General features: G+C 42.0%; 1 protein-coding gene across 1 annotated transcript in view; it reads right to left on the reverse strand.

Annotated features, from left to right (window-relative positions):
* Positions 1-14723, reverse strand: part of LOC148518650 (uncharacterized) — a 38616-nt gene extending 23893 nt beyond the window's left edge. Inside the window, exon 1 of the mRNA XM_088477416.1 lies at positions 14688-14723. The gene's annotated coding sequence lies outside the window, so the exon portion shown is untranslated. The remainder of the gene's footprint in view (positions 1-14687) is intronic.
* Positions 14724-15029: the final 306 nt, after the last annotated feature.

Here is a 15029-nt window from a genome sequence, read left to right on the forward strand (position 1 = left end):
GAATGGCCCGCTGTCCCCATACATTAGTACAGAGGTCCTCAAACTCGGTCCTCAGGACCCCACACAGGTCACGTTATCCAGGTCACCCAGCAGGAGCACAGGTGTAGTAATTACTCACTGACACATTTTAAAAGATCCACAGGTGGAGCTAATTATTTAACTTGTGATTCTGTGAGGACACCTGCAAAACATGCACTGTTTGGGGTCCTGAGGACCGAGTTTGAGAACCTGTGCACTAGTATCACAGATATCTCCTGCTTACTTTCCTCTTGTGGAATGCCCAGCTGTCCCCATACACTAGTAATATTATTGGGCATTACTACTACTTGTGACTAATAAATTACGTTACCATAAGTGGTTAACTTATATTAGGCATTTACTATACCATTTATTATATAGATTTTTTTATTACAAGGCACATTACAGTGATCAATTTATCAGAGGTGATACTTTTATTTTAAATATGCATAAAACGCCCTGTCTCATTAAATAAACATTTTATTTCTAAATACCAGCATGATGTAATGCTGTGAGCATCTTGTAATTTTCCAGGTCACATTTGAAAACAGATTATATAAGAAGGTTACATATATGTTATTAAAAGCAGGCCATCAGCTGGACAACATATCATCTTGGGCCATGTTTCCACAGTTATTTGACATATATTCATATTGTGTCAGCACAGTGTTTGTTTTTTTAGATGTCTTCTAGATTATCACCAAGTCTTCTCCAACATGCTCTAGAATTTTCTTTGTTTACAACTTCATATTTGTTTTATATTTTACTTATACAAGATGGCAAGTCTCCTAAATTTTCCTTCGTAATGATTTGCCATTATTCATTTAATTATAATTTTTTTATTTTATTTATAAGGTGCCACAAGGGCCCATAGTGCAGTACAAAGGGAATAGGACAAACAACAATTTATATAAGTACAAACTAGCTCCCGTTGGCTAGTTTTGGCCAATGGGAGCTAGCTGACACCAGAGTCTGGGGGCTGGCTAATACTGTGATACACACAGAGACCTAGCTGATCCCCTGTTTAACGATCGATCCCCAGCAGCACCTACATTTGAAGCAGGGTAGACTTCATTTTATTGTTTTATCGGAATCCTGCCTGGCAGTTTTGACTGCATTGCAGCTTCCACCTTGCAACATCCACTGTATATAGATCCCTGAGTCTTCTATGTCCTGGACACAGGAGATAACATTTCAACAATTAAATATAAGGGCCAACATTACATTCGTAGGGAGTCATTCAATTGTTTTATCACTGCGATAATTAATGGGCGCCCGTTGGAGCAACTCAACTGTTTTGGACACCTATTAATTATTACGCTTGTGGCACCCAAATAGACCGGTTTTAGCCACATAAATCGGCAAAACCCATCTAAAATCCTGTTTATGGCATCCAAACCACTGACTTTTTGAACATTTTTGCTTGCCATCTGAGGAGTCTGCGAGCAGAAATGTGTGCAGCCAGAGCACTCACAATTGAATTTCTCTGTCGGTGTCAGCCGCGACAAAAACAATTGAATTCCCCCTGTAAAGCTAAATGTACATATTAGTCACAGGCTGAGATGATGAACAAAATCCTCTTTATTGATTTTGCGATCTTCCAGTTGTGCTGGAGCACCTATATATCTTTTAAAGTGCATTTGGTTGCAGAGCAAGATGGAAAAGCTGGCAGGGGAGCAGAAGTTTGAATTGGGTGATAGGAGGAGTTGTGCGGAGTGGGATCATTCCTTGCCATGCAAGGGGCTGCCGCTGCTACTGGTCCGGGCCGACTGGGACCCGGTGCTTGCGCAATGGATCTGGCAGGTGCCGGGACTGGCGCATGTGCACAAGTGTAGGTGGCACCGCGCATGACCATAACACCGGCTTCTAAAGACTGCATTGGCTGCAGCCCCTAGAAGCCGTGTAGTGCTGCCTGACACTGGAAGACGCTCTCTGCTAATCGCAGCCCGGACTGGCAGTCCCAGTGGGAGAATATACCTTCCCCTGGGACTGCCTGTCCTGTGTGTGACTAGCAGGTGAGCCTCCCAATGGAATTAATAAAGTAAAAGAGGAGTAAAAAATGACTCCAATTGAGGGTGCGCGATACTATATCAACTGAGACACAGGTATATAAGCAATCAATATTTTATTACCATAAAAGAAGGAAACACTTAATCTTCATTCAAAGCATTAAAAACACACAGCACATAACTATGACATTAATAAATACACACACTGAATAATGCAGAGGATCTATACCCTCACCGCCCTGAAATAACCCCACTTCACTTATAAAAAGTGCATAAGGAAATGTATATAAAGATACTCGTGTGAAAGCAGCTAGTTAAATACTTTCCTCTGTCCCATTCAGAATGACAGCAGATTATCCTTGGGGGATTTGTTCATTTATCCCACTCATCTGAAGAAACGTGACATTCTCTTATTAATAAATAAATGAAGGCCAGTGTTCTACATGAAATACAGAATGACCTTACACTCCCCTTGTAAGTACTCCAATCAATGACTTTTAATAGTAAGCCCGTTATGGATATAGAGCAACCACTCAGCTGTGAAAAAGCTCCCAATGTCTGTGTTCCACTCTCCTCTCTGACACCAGTCATCACTATTGCAATCAAGCACCCGCCGTTGGTTACCAGGAGAATAGCCAGTACGTTCAAGCAATCATTACTCAAGTAACGCCCTAGAGTGCTGTTGTATGTTTATGGGAGCACTCACAGTCTTAATGCAGGATTCTCCTGGCTGACTCTGATGCAAGTATGTAGCGTTATGGAGAGAATATAATCGATCTCTCCAATGGGAAGCCACTGACTGTCACAGTGTAGCCAGTGTAGTCACAGACTGCAACTAGCTCACTGAGGTGACAGATTTTATTGGGGGGTTGCAGCACCTAGGTAAAATCTGCCACAAATCCTTGCTAAGTATAGAGTAGATGCACCCATCTGCCAGTTTTATGCCAGTAAGGCAGAAATAAGATTTAGTTTTGGTGAAAATGAAATAAATATGTGCTGAGGGCAATTTTTTAGAGGCATTCTTTGCTTTGCAGACAGATGCACAGTCATTAATACCTGCACAGACACTTGCATTTTGCACTTGAACTGAGCTGGCTATGACACAGATACCACTTGCATGTCCTCATTAACAAGATACAATTTAAACTGTCCTAACTGAACTCTTTCGTCTGTAAATTTGAATTCAATGAAAGGGGTGTTTGGTTCTAAAGTGGTAGGAGGATGGACTTTCATATAACATTTACACCTTTGAACAGTCTGTCTTTTCAGATTCTTACATCTCCCTGCAAACCTCTTGTGGTTTTTGGAGATGTCTGACAAGAGCAGAAAGTGCTCCTTGAACTGAAATGAGCAAACCCTATAGGCGAAACTAAAGTGATTGGACAATTGAACTTGCTGGATCTGACCCCAACCGTCACTTTACTTTACTGTAGAATCAGGGGCTTAGGGTTCCATCTAAGGATAGGGTTATAGTGTATGGAACTCCATAAGTACACCAGCTAGAGAGAGGGGGATAATGAGAAAATCATGGAGGGTGAAGTTCTTCCTTAAGTTAGATATAGCAGAAATGAGTCAAAGTCCATACATAGAAGCATGGTGAGCAACAGGTGAGAGAGTGGGTACAGGAAACTGAAATCAATGTTTTTACTGAATTGCAATAATCATATGTGGTGCTTTAACGTTTTGGGGATCTCCTGGACTGGTTATGGCAAAATGTGACATAATTATGATATTAATAATTTTTAATGACTTGGGCAGTGGGAGGTGGTGAAAGAACAAAAGGGACAATTGTCAGGATGGATCATTAAACATCTTCCCCCATAGATAATCTTCACTTACTCTTTCTATGATATTATTTTAAGAGATGTTGTGCATAACTGTATAGTTTAGGGTGTGCAACAGATTCCTTACAATTAAAGCAGGGTGACAAGCTATAATGCAGTTAAGCAGTTTTCACTGAGTAACTGTGCAGCCTGATTGTGACAAAGTTCACTCTTCAGCCTTCAACCTATTGATTTACAGGATGAAATGATTTCACAGATACACCTCAGCTCCAGGACATTTCTCCGTATACTCACAGTAAATACGATCGCAAAGAAGCAAAACATGGTCAGAAATGTCATCTTACCACATTCCTGCAGACGCACAAAATGACATGCTGAGACTACAAGCGTACTATGAACACACCTCATTGTGGTAACTATAGGGGCATTATCGAAGCAGCCAAATAAATATTGACTTTTCTCATTCATTTTGATAACATGGAAAAATGTAGCTACGGCCGAGGTAAATTATATCTCATAAATCTCATTAGTCGGTTCACTTATGCTGGGCATACACGGCAAGATAAAATGTCTGTCAGACCGACAGACATTTTATCTGGCCGGCTGCCAGCCGCAGATGTCCGCGGCATACACTGTGAGAGAAATCTCACAGTGTATAGTCCGACATCTGCGCTCCGCCCCCGGGGGAGGAGACATTTCCCTGTTCCTTCTGTAGGAAGGAACACAGGAAATGTCTGTCTGTTGGCCGCGCTGGGCATACACTGCCCGATGCGGCCGACAGTTACCGGGTAAATATCGCATCGGACGGGCATGCTGGACAATCCAGCATGCCCGACCGAGCAATATTTAACCCTCGGTTGCCCCCCCATGCTACAATTATCGCGGCGATCCGCCGATATCGGGCGGATCGTCCCGATAATTGCAGCGTGTATGGCCAGCATTACTGATACATTCTTTTTTTTAAAAAAATATTTCTTTAGTGAAGCAAAATAATTGTGTACATAAGTACAAATGTTACAAATATAAAAATATTATTAATAAAACAGTGGTATATTTCTGGTATTTATACAGAAAAATCAACATTTGAAAAGAGATCCAATAACCTATCAATAAATGATTGTACCAATACAACACTGCAATTCAATCAATAAAACACTATTAATAAATATATAAGCAATAATCGTGTTATATAAATATAAAGATATAGATATAAAGATATAAGCCCGGGTTCTTGACACTTTTTTTTTTTTTTATATTTCCCCATAACTCTCAGCTCGGTATTCATATACCTTAGAATGATATTGGGGGATCATTTGAACAAATACGTGTTTCATACCAAAGTGTATTTCTAAAACACTTCTCTATTTGTTCTTTCAATAGTTGGGATAAAATTCAGTGAACTTTTCTTTTTGCAACATGGCCTCCAGCCATTCCATACGAAAAATATGGAAAAGCTTCCCTTGAAACATCATAAGTGTAGGTACTGTAGTTTGCAACCATACCTGCAATATGCATTTCTTAGCCACTGCTGAGATAATAATCAGTAGCTTTTTAACCCCTTTTGGTACTTTGGTTTCTTTAGGTGTAATACCGAATATTGCCCATTCGGGTGTTAGTGGAAGGCAATTCACCAAATATTTATTTACATAGTTCCCCACCATAACCCAAAAACCCCGTATGATTGGACAGTTCCATAAGCAATGCATCAATTCTGCATCCTGTGCTCCGCAACGGAGACACTTAGAATTTTCCAACAATCCCATTACACATCTACGATTAGGGGAAAGATAGGTTCTGTGTAATATATTCAAGAAGAGTTCTGTGTAAGAGGCTGCTGGCACTAATTTGACTGATAGTTCATATGAACGCAGTAGATCCTCTAATGGTAAGGATGGGAAATATTCTGTCCACTGTGCCAAACCCATGTATTGGGTATTATAGTCTAGAGAGTTATGTAGGAACGAGTAATGCCATGATATAGCTTTATTTTGGGGGTTTTCCGTATTGAGTAGATTATCTAAGTCATTAACAAAGTCATTCGGAGCTAGAGTTCGTGTATGTAGTGTTGTATTTGAAAGTATGATAGAGGTGATAAATTGACCATTGGATATTTATCTTATTTGTGTTAATGTTAAGGGTTTTCTTAAAGTGTTATCCGTGAAATGTCGGATGGAAGTGATTCCACTTCTATGCCATAAGGTAAAGGGATGTCCAGCCTCACCATGTTGGAAATTTGGGTTTTTGTATAAATGGGAGGTGTAAGGAAAAATATGGGTTTAATTCATGTTTGTGCCGTAGGATATGCCATAGTTTTCTGGTGGTCATCAGAAGAGGATTAATCTGAATTGATTCCGGTATTTCCTCATCGTGTAAATGTTTAAAAGATATAATATTAATTTTGTCCAGGAAGGCTGCTTCTAATGTCGTATTGGCGTATTGATTTTTGTTGTGAATCCAATCTCTTAGGTAACGAAGATGTGCAGCATGACTATACAGAGTAATGTTTGGCAAGCTGATACTCCCATTTGATTTATGTTGTTGAAGTCGCACCATGCCAATTCTGGCTCTTCCCCCCTCCATATAAATGTTCTCATCAATTATTCAATTTCTAATGTGTCCCTTTTGGTCAATAAGATGGGAAGAGATTGGAGTGGGTAAAGGAGTCTGGGAAATAATATCATCTTAATTAAGTTGGCACGACTGATACATTCTTAAAGGAAACATTCGTATGCTGGCCATACACTGAGCGATAAGCTTTCAGATCAGCCGATGAAATTACTGTATGGACATGTTCACAACCTGAAAATGGCTCTAAAAAATAGGTCTAAATAACTTGGTTTAGTTATCAAACCTGTGCGATCATCTAGCCTGACTCCACGCCCTGCATGGGGATAGCATCCACACTTCCTGCAATATGGAGGTGCTCCGATTATTGGCCGGTTGCTCCTCCCTTTCCCTATTCCTCTGCACTAATGGTGCACTCTATGGCCAGTTTATTTTCCTGCACAGAGCAGTAGAGGAGCCAGGGAAGAGCCTTGCTATTATTCTACCATATGTGACATACGCACTCCTCACTTATTTATTTGTGTTTTTGTTCAGTGTATTTAGATTTAAAGCATTATTTGGAGTTATACGGAGTTAAACAGAAGAAAACAAAAGGAGAACATTCAACTTTAAATCTCTGCCACTGTGTGACTACTTTTACTGCTGTGCGTGTGCTCGACCTCCAACTCAAATACCTGCTTTCTCCGTATTCTGGACACTTCTTACTGATCTCCCTGCTTGGACATTGCAACTTACAACACTTTGCTTACTGCACTTATTGATTGTTTTTAGGGCCTGATTCAGCAGTGGATGGAATTGCAAAGCTGCATGCAAGTAGCTTTCCAGTTCCATCCTTGCAATTATATTGATACAGCAGGAGGCGTCATGCCTCCTGCATGCATTAAAGATCCAATCTGCATCCATGAGGCATATTCAATTGGGTGCGAGAATCAGGGGCGCCGAGGGGGGGGAGCGGGTACAGATTACCCGGGCCCAGAGCGCCCCCCTTCCCAGAAAACTTATTTTTTTTTTGCCGGGAGGGGGCATGGCCACGCCTCCCGTGATTAGGCCATGCCCCCTATTAACCGGGCCTGCTGCGGCTCTCAGCGGGCCTGGTGAGAATAGCAAAAAACCCGCACCTGCAAGGTTTTTCTGCAGGTGCAGCATTTTTGCTAATCAATTAGATGTGTGGGGTTTTTTTGCGCTCCACGAGGATTTTATTCTCGCACCTCCAGAGCAAGCGTGATTTTTCCTAAAATCTTTATTTTTAGGAAAAATTAGTGGGACTTGCTCTGGCACTCCGGCGACACCCCCACTAGACTAGTTAAGCAATTGGAAGTTTGCAATGAGCTTAATTAGTCCTTAATTACTTACCTACTGCAGCGCTGTCTTCTGCATCCAGTGTCGGGAGCCGGCTCTTCTGCAGCAGGGTGAGTATGTCAGTGTGTGTGGTGTTTGTAAGTGTGTTTGTGTGTATGAGTTTGTGTGACCCCCACTGCCAGTGTGCCCCCCTAGTATCCGTGTAGCCCCCAGAATGGGTGCTGGGAGAACTACATCTCCCAGCAGCCCTTGCCCCTCCCACCAGCCCCTGGAGCCTCCTCTCCAGTAAGAAGAGGGGATGCCTCTGGGAGTGGCGGAGACCACCACAGACCCCCGGCCAGGTAGGTGAAGAATTTTTTATTTTTTTTACGCGGTACAGGGTTTTCAGGGCTGAAAACCCCACGACCACTATTTTTTAAATTGAATACCGCGGGTATCGGGAGCGCGCATATCCACAGTATTCCTAAATTGGGCGTGAGGGGCGCAAGGTTTTTTCCTCGCTAAACCTTGTGCCCAATTGTTTATGCCCCCATGGACGCAGCATCGGTTCATCTGCTTGATTCTTGGCCGGCCTAGTGACAATGGGGTCACGCAGGGCAGCCTTTGCAGCAGACTTTCAATCACTGACAATCTGCTGCCGCTCTGCGTACAATCAAGCAGGACTTCGCATGTGCAGATTGCCGATGGTCGGGAATCTGCATTCAGCAGTGCACCTGTGTGCACTGCTGAATGAGGCCCATAGTCTATATCATTCCAGTTCCTTTGTCATTTTAGATTCATACCATTGTACTTTCTACCTGCATTGCCATTGCTTCACATCCATACATTTTTAACATTGTTTATATTAATGTTGTATTCCTTCATACATACCAGCTCCAAACTATCCATCTTCATAATATACTATTGTAGTTGTGCTTATATATTTACCAGCACTTCTTTTTATCTGCATTTTCTACATTTTAACTGCACTGTTTCTGTATCTCACGCTCTCCATTACTACTGCAATTGATCCCCCCACCATTTCTCTCATCCACACCATGTCCCTCAACTTCCCCTTCAATCAGTGGCTAGATTATCCTTTCTTCTACCAGCTGTTCTTACCTCTCTTCTCCCCGCTTAGTCACCTCCACCTCTGTCTCCCTTCCTCCCATATGGTACTCTCCTCTGCATTCCATTACTCCATTTTCAATCACTCTTCCACCATGATTCTGCTATCCCACCACTAAGCCCTGCACCCTCCATTCTCTCTTATCAGCCTATTCATTATCACTTAATTTTTACAAAAGCAGGTAAAGGTAAAGGATGAGATATCACAGATACGCTTATCTTCCTCTGGTGGAATGGCCCGCTGTCCCATACACAGAACTCATCAAACTCCGAAAATTTTATATTTCCCGAGCTTGATTACGGGAGCACTCTCCACCTTCAGATGGTGAGTGCTCCCGCTAATCGCTCCGAGTCCCGGGTCACGTAAACAAATCCCTCCGCCCCTGTCCGGCTCCTTCCACCTAACGTCTGGGTTGTTGTGTGTGAATGTGATCCCATGTGATTGAACACTCACTTGATCTGATCTTCACTCACTGTTGCATGTCATTCTGTTGAGATGGGGGCGGGGCCACACCATGGGCAGTAAGCTGCACAGAAAGAGAGCTAGTAGAGGCATGCCTCTGAGTATGGGGGGCATGTCTTAAGCACTGGTGACCATGAAGTGCACTGCATTGTTTAGAGATCGGAGCTCAGTCAGCAGCAGCAAGAGAAGACACAGTGATGCTGGTAGGATAATCAATGGACACTGAAGCTTAACATAGTGAGGGGAGAGTTACAGTGAGTAGGGAGTGAGACAGTCTCCCAGCACTCAGACCCATCTCCATGTGTGCCTCCCCAGCCATTTACCTCACCACATGTCACTGCACCGTTGTGATGGCAGCATGGATAGTATTATTCTTTAGCCTTACTGCCTCAGAGCACTGAGGTCTTGGGTTTGATTGTCACCATGGCCCTAACTGTGTGGAGTTTGTATATTCTCCCTGTGCTTGCGTGGGTTTCTTCTGGGTATACCGGTTATCTCCCACTCTCCAAAAATATACTGGAGTGCTAACTGAAAAATTACCCTAGCTGTGTGTGCATGTGGTAGGAAACACAGATTGGAAGCTCCACTGGGGCAGGAACTGATGTGAATGGGTACATTTCATGTGTAAAGTGCTCAGAATGTGTGTGCAATATCAATAACTGTTAATAAATATAATGACCTACAGTGATGCCATTTCCCTTTCCAAACTGTCTTATTTCAAAACCCTTATCTCCTCCCAGTCCTCCAACCCCCGTCATCTCTTCGCCACTTTCAACTCCCTCCTCTGCCCCTTCCTTACTCCCTGCCCTTGACTTCACATCAAAAAATTTAATCAATCCATCAGGAACTCACATCCCACCAGACCCTTGTCACCGCATCCCCTTCTTTCTCTGCCTGCTTCTCCCCATCTTCCACATCCATTTTACCAACTTGTAAATTGCAGGGAGTGGGTTCTTGATTACTCAATTCAGAGCAAATCACATCATCAAGCCACCCAGAGCACCCACTTCCCTCCGTGAGTCTTGCCCATTCTTCTGGGCATCCAGGAGAGCCAACCAAGATTCTGGAGACTTCTAGACGATCCAGGAGAATAGCCAAGTATAATACTATTGTAGCAGTTTTCATCCTCACATTGATATCTTCACATTGATATACATGCAGCAATAGCTACCTAGCAGTTTCTTCCCACTTTGCCTAATAGTAAATCTGAACTTGGCCTATTTGAGTTACTAGTGTGAAAGAGAGTTTATAGCTTGGACAGATCCTATCTCTGGGGTTAGATGACTTGAAAGCTTAATTTGAAATATAAAACTTTTTTTGAGTTGAGTTAAATAAGTTATGATGAGATTATTATTATTATCATCATTTATTTATATGGCGCCACAAGTGTTCCGCAGCGCCTTACAAAGAACATAAACAAATAAGTAACCAGTGACTTACAATACAGTACAATACAAAGCAGGACACGGACATGTATAATAAACATTGCTATATTAGCGACCTTAACACCCACATAAGCAGCCAAGTATAAGTTGACCTAGTGGGGAGTAAGAGATACATTAAATTACAGTAGGGAGAAGCACAAGAGGGTAGAGGGCCCTGCTCGAAATTGCTTACAGTCTTTAAGGGAGGGGCAGACAAACAGGAGTGACACAGATGGGCGTGGAGGAAGATAGATGCAGAAGCAAGTTAGGATGAGAGCTGGAAGGCTTTAATGAAGTAGTGTGTCATAAGAGCTCGTTTGAATGATTGTAGAGAGGTGCAGAGTCTGATGGGGAGAGGGAGGGAGTTCCAAAGGTGGGGAGCAGTGTGGACAAAATCTTGGAGGCGGGAGTGGGAGGAAGATATCAATTGGCATGAAAGGCGGAGTGTTTTAAGTGAACGAAGAGGGTGAACAGAAGAGTGAAGGGAGATGAGATCAGAGATGGAAAATGGAGAGGAATGGGTGAGGGCTTTGTAAGTGAGTGTGAGAACCTTGAATTAGGTTCTGAAAGGGAAGGGGAGCCTGTGGAGGGCTTGTAAGAGAGGGGAGGCAGATGTAGAGCATTTGGAGAGGAAGATGAGCCGAGCAGCAGCAATGAGCACAGACTGGATAGAAGAGAGATGGGATTTGGGGAGGCCAGATAGGAGTAGTTTACAGTAGTCCAATCTGGAGATGACCAGTGAATGTATGAGAGTTTTGGTAGCATCCTGGGTGAGAAAGGGTCTGAGATCATATTTATTCACAGCCAGACTGGCCATCTGGCAAATGCCAGAAGGGACGATGGCCTGATGGACTTGTCCAGCCATCTAAAGGTCTGGCTGAGCAGCTCCGCCTCCTGGTGCTTGGCTGGCATGTTTAGAGGTGGTGTGCCCCAAGACCCTGTAATTTTTTGTCAGGAGCCAATCAACCCACCTGTTTGTTTTTGGACTGCATGAGAAAACCCGTTCAAACATGGGGAGAAAATACAAACTGAACAAAGACAATGCCCTGGTTGTAATTAAGTGGTCAGGAATTGAACTCATGACCTCAGTGCTGTGAAATAGTAATGCTAACCACTAAGCCAAGCGTGCTGCTAGGTTCAGCCACTAAATAAGACCAAGCAGCTAAGCAAGTCCCTGACCAACAATTACACCATGGAATCATGCATATAGACTAGTACCTTGAGAAATGACAGGGCGCAGTCTCATAAATAATGTTTGTCTCTGGTGTGTGTATCCGCTGTGTCTGTTGCAGAGGTTAATGCTGCTCTGTTGGGTTGTGGTATCTGATTATATCAGCTCAGTCATAACGTCATGCCAATTAATTAGTTGCTTTAATGTTTGCATGGATACGTTGCTTTTGACTCACCTGACAACATTCCCATCTTCTTCATTCCTATCTCATAGCTCACTTCACCTGTCAGACTCAGCAGTCTCTGCCCAGCGCCACACATACATTCTCATTCCTCACTCCCCTTATCTCTGCATTGGTCACATACTTTATGTCTAAGTAACACCACTTATTCACCATGCCCAAATCTGGTAAAATATTTCACATAAGACAGTGCTTTCAATTTTAGCATAGATTTGTAATTACTTATTTTACTTATATCAAAGTGAACTTTGTTGATGCTTTTCATGTTGATTATTTAACCAGTTGACTAACTGTTAAAAAAAAAAAAAAAAATTACATACAAATTTTAATTTTTTTAATTTACTTAATTAAAAAAATATATTTTTAAAAGAAGATTTAAATGTTTTAGTGGAAATAAAAAAACGGTTAGGTCTAGAACGAGGTGCTGTAAAGGACCTCTGATGTCACAACCATCTGACCCGCAGCAAAAGGAGGAGAAGCAAGGTTCAGAATGGGGGCCAAAAATGTCCCCTCGGGGGCTCGCTTCGTTTGCTACAGGTTTATATTCACCCTCTATGCCCACGTGGATTGTAACACTGGTAGCGGTCACGTGGTTGTGACGTTAGAGGTCCATTCTCCAACTTGGATCTAGCAACAACCATAAAAAAACACCTAGCATCCCCCCCAATGTCCATAGGTACCAATTGAAACATTAACCCTGATTCCCCCCAGTGGCAATAGATTCCCAAGTAACGATAGATCCCCCAGTGGCTTTAACCCTCAATAGCAACAGATCCCCCAGTGGCTTTAATCCCAATCCCCCCTAATAGCAACAGATCCTCTAGTGTTTTTCCTGACCACTTTAGTATCTATAGATCACTATCGAAGCCCCCCTCCCAAAAATTCAGTAATAGTAACCCCCCTCCCCTGCAGGGGCAATAAACTACCTTGAGGCATTAACCTCCAACCCCTGTATCTATTAATCCCCCAATGGGTATGGATGCACCCCACCCCCCAGGTCACCTGCCCTCCCCAACAGCCTCCTGCAAAGGGCAGCAGGGCAGGTCGATCATTAGTCCCCCAGCAGAGCTCTGCACTCAGAGTGTAGGTATCAACTAATAGTGCGCAGTTCCCCTCTTTGCACTTGCTTTTATCTTTTACTACGAGCACATGTGTTCTGTAATGCCGTCCGCACAGCATTCTGGGGCACAAAATCGGCAGTGATGTCAGCGGTCACAGACCACTACATCACTGCCAGGGCGTCGGGCCAGTAGTTCCTGTGGGGACGTAGTGGGAGTGCCCTGTCAGAAAAACCCCATCTGGTAGCGGTCGCATCCCATGCAACCATCCCAGCTAAGTGGTTAGCAATAATACACTTAACATTTATGTTAACTCCCAATATTGTTCCCTGCATTGTGATGTGCCTGCATATACAGTAGCATAGTCATCTGACTGCCCTTGTGTAGTGGGTTGAAGACTGTCTGATCATATAGCTCTTTGTTCAATGCAACTTGCAAGGTTTTTAAGTGACATTTATATCTAAGTCAGTTATTGATGATACACATTAAAAGGGTTCCCAAAACCTATTCAAATAATGAAGAAAGGGAGTAAATGAAGGAAGAAATAGATGCAGGAAGTAAGGGTAATATAAATCTAGATTTGAGGATTTTCTCTGTTTTTTTCTTTTTTTTTGGTCAGCATCTGAAGGAAAATACAATATAATATATAGCGTTTGTTGTTCTGACAAAGTACAAGCTGTGTTGTTCACCAGGTGCACAGAACACTAGGGGATAGATTCAATTAGCTGGGGGTTCAGTCCCTGCCCCAGTGGAGCTTATAAACTATGTTCCATATCACATGGACACGCAGACTGGGGTTTATTTTTAATCAGAATCCAATTAACCTACAAGTATGTTTTTGGAGTGTGGGAGGAAACCGGAGCACCTGGAGGAAACCCACGCAAACACAGAAGTACTTACACAGATTGGCCATGACCAGGAATTGAACTCTCAACCTCAGTGCAGCAATGATATCCACTACGTCCTCTGTGCCATATATATATATATATACATATATATATATATTTATGTTTAAAATATATATATATCCTTTATAGGAACTCCAAAAATATACAGTATATTAATATCCTGAAACAGGAGGCAATTTTAATACAACAATCTGGAAATCAAGGGGACTATTACAATTGCAAGAAAGTGTACGTTGATTGATTAACTTTTTCGACTCATTCCAAAACGTTAATACACTATCATGCACTTTTAAAAAACACCATGAATGTCAGTTCACCCTATATGTTTTTATATATATATATATATATATAATTATATATATATATATATATATATTTTTTTTTTTTTCTTGAATGAGGGTGTTATGCATTTATAATCCAATACTTAGTGATACTATAAACAGCTTGACTGTGGACAAAATAAATCTTGTATAATTTTTTTTTTATCTTTATCGAAAATACTTCCAAATTTAATAGAGAATAATGTAAAATATAACTGATTAATAATCATATTGCGCGACCAGTTACATTATCAATGAATAACATCACACACAATCATTTATATATATATATATATATATATATAAGTAGTCTGATTTACCTTTAGAAGATGCCCAAGGTGAAGTGTCCAGGTATTGTCACGCTAGGGAAGTGAGCGTTTGTCACTTGTTACAATTGGTACTATTCTTTGTAGAAGCCAAACAAGTATTGCAAGCTGAAAAATGCTGGGCGGTGACAATTTTATGACAAAAAGGGATGGGCCAGAAATGTATGAAGTAGGCCTGCATTAAATTACATCATAGCACATGCAAACACAGAGATGTACACAGTGAAACTACAAAAGGTACAGAGGAGTCACCAATAAGATGTACCTCTCCCTCATTCACAAAAAATGAGCATACTGATAAGCCTCTAAAATTAGTTTGTGAAGGCTTCTTAATTT

The sequence above is a fragment of the Taudactylus pleione genome, unplaced genomic scaffold (genome assembly GCF_031769625.1).
Source record: "Taudactylus pleione unplaced genomic scaffold, aTauple2 ptg000201l, whole genome shotgun sequence".
Classification (NCBI taxonomy): domain Eukaryota; kingdom Metazoa; phylum Chordata; class Amphibia; order Anura; family Myobatrachidae; genus Taudactylus; species Taudactylus pleione.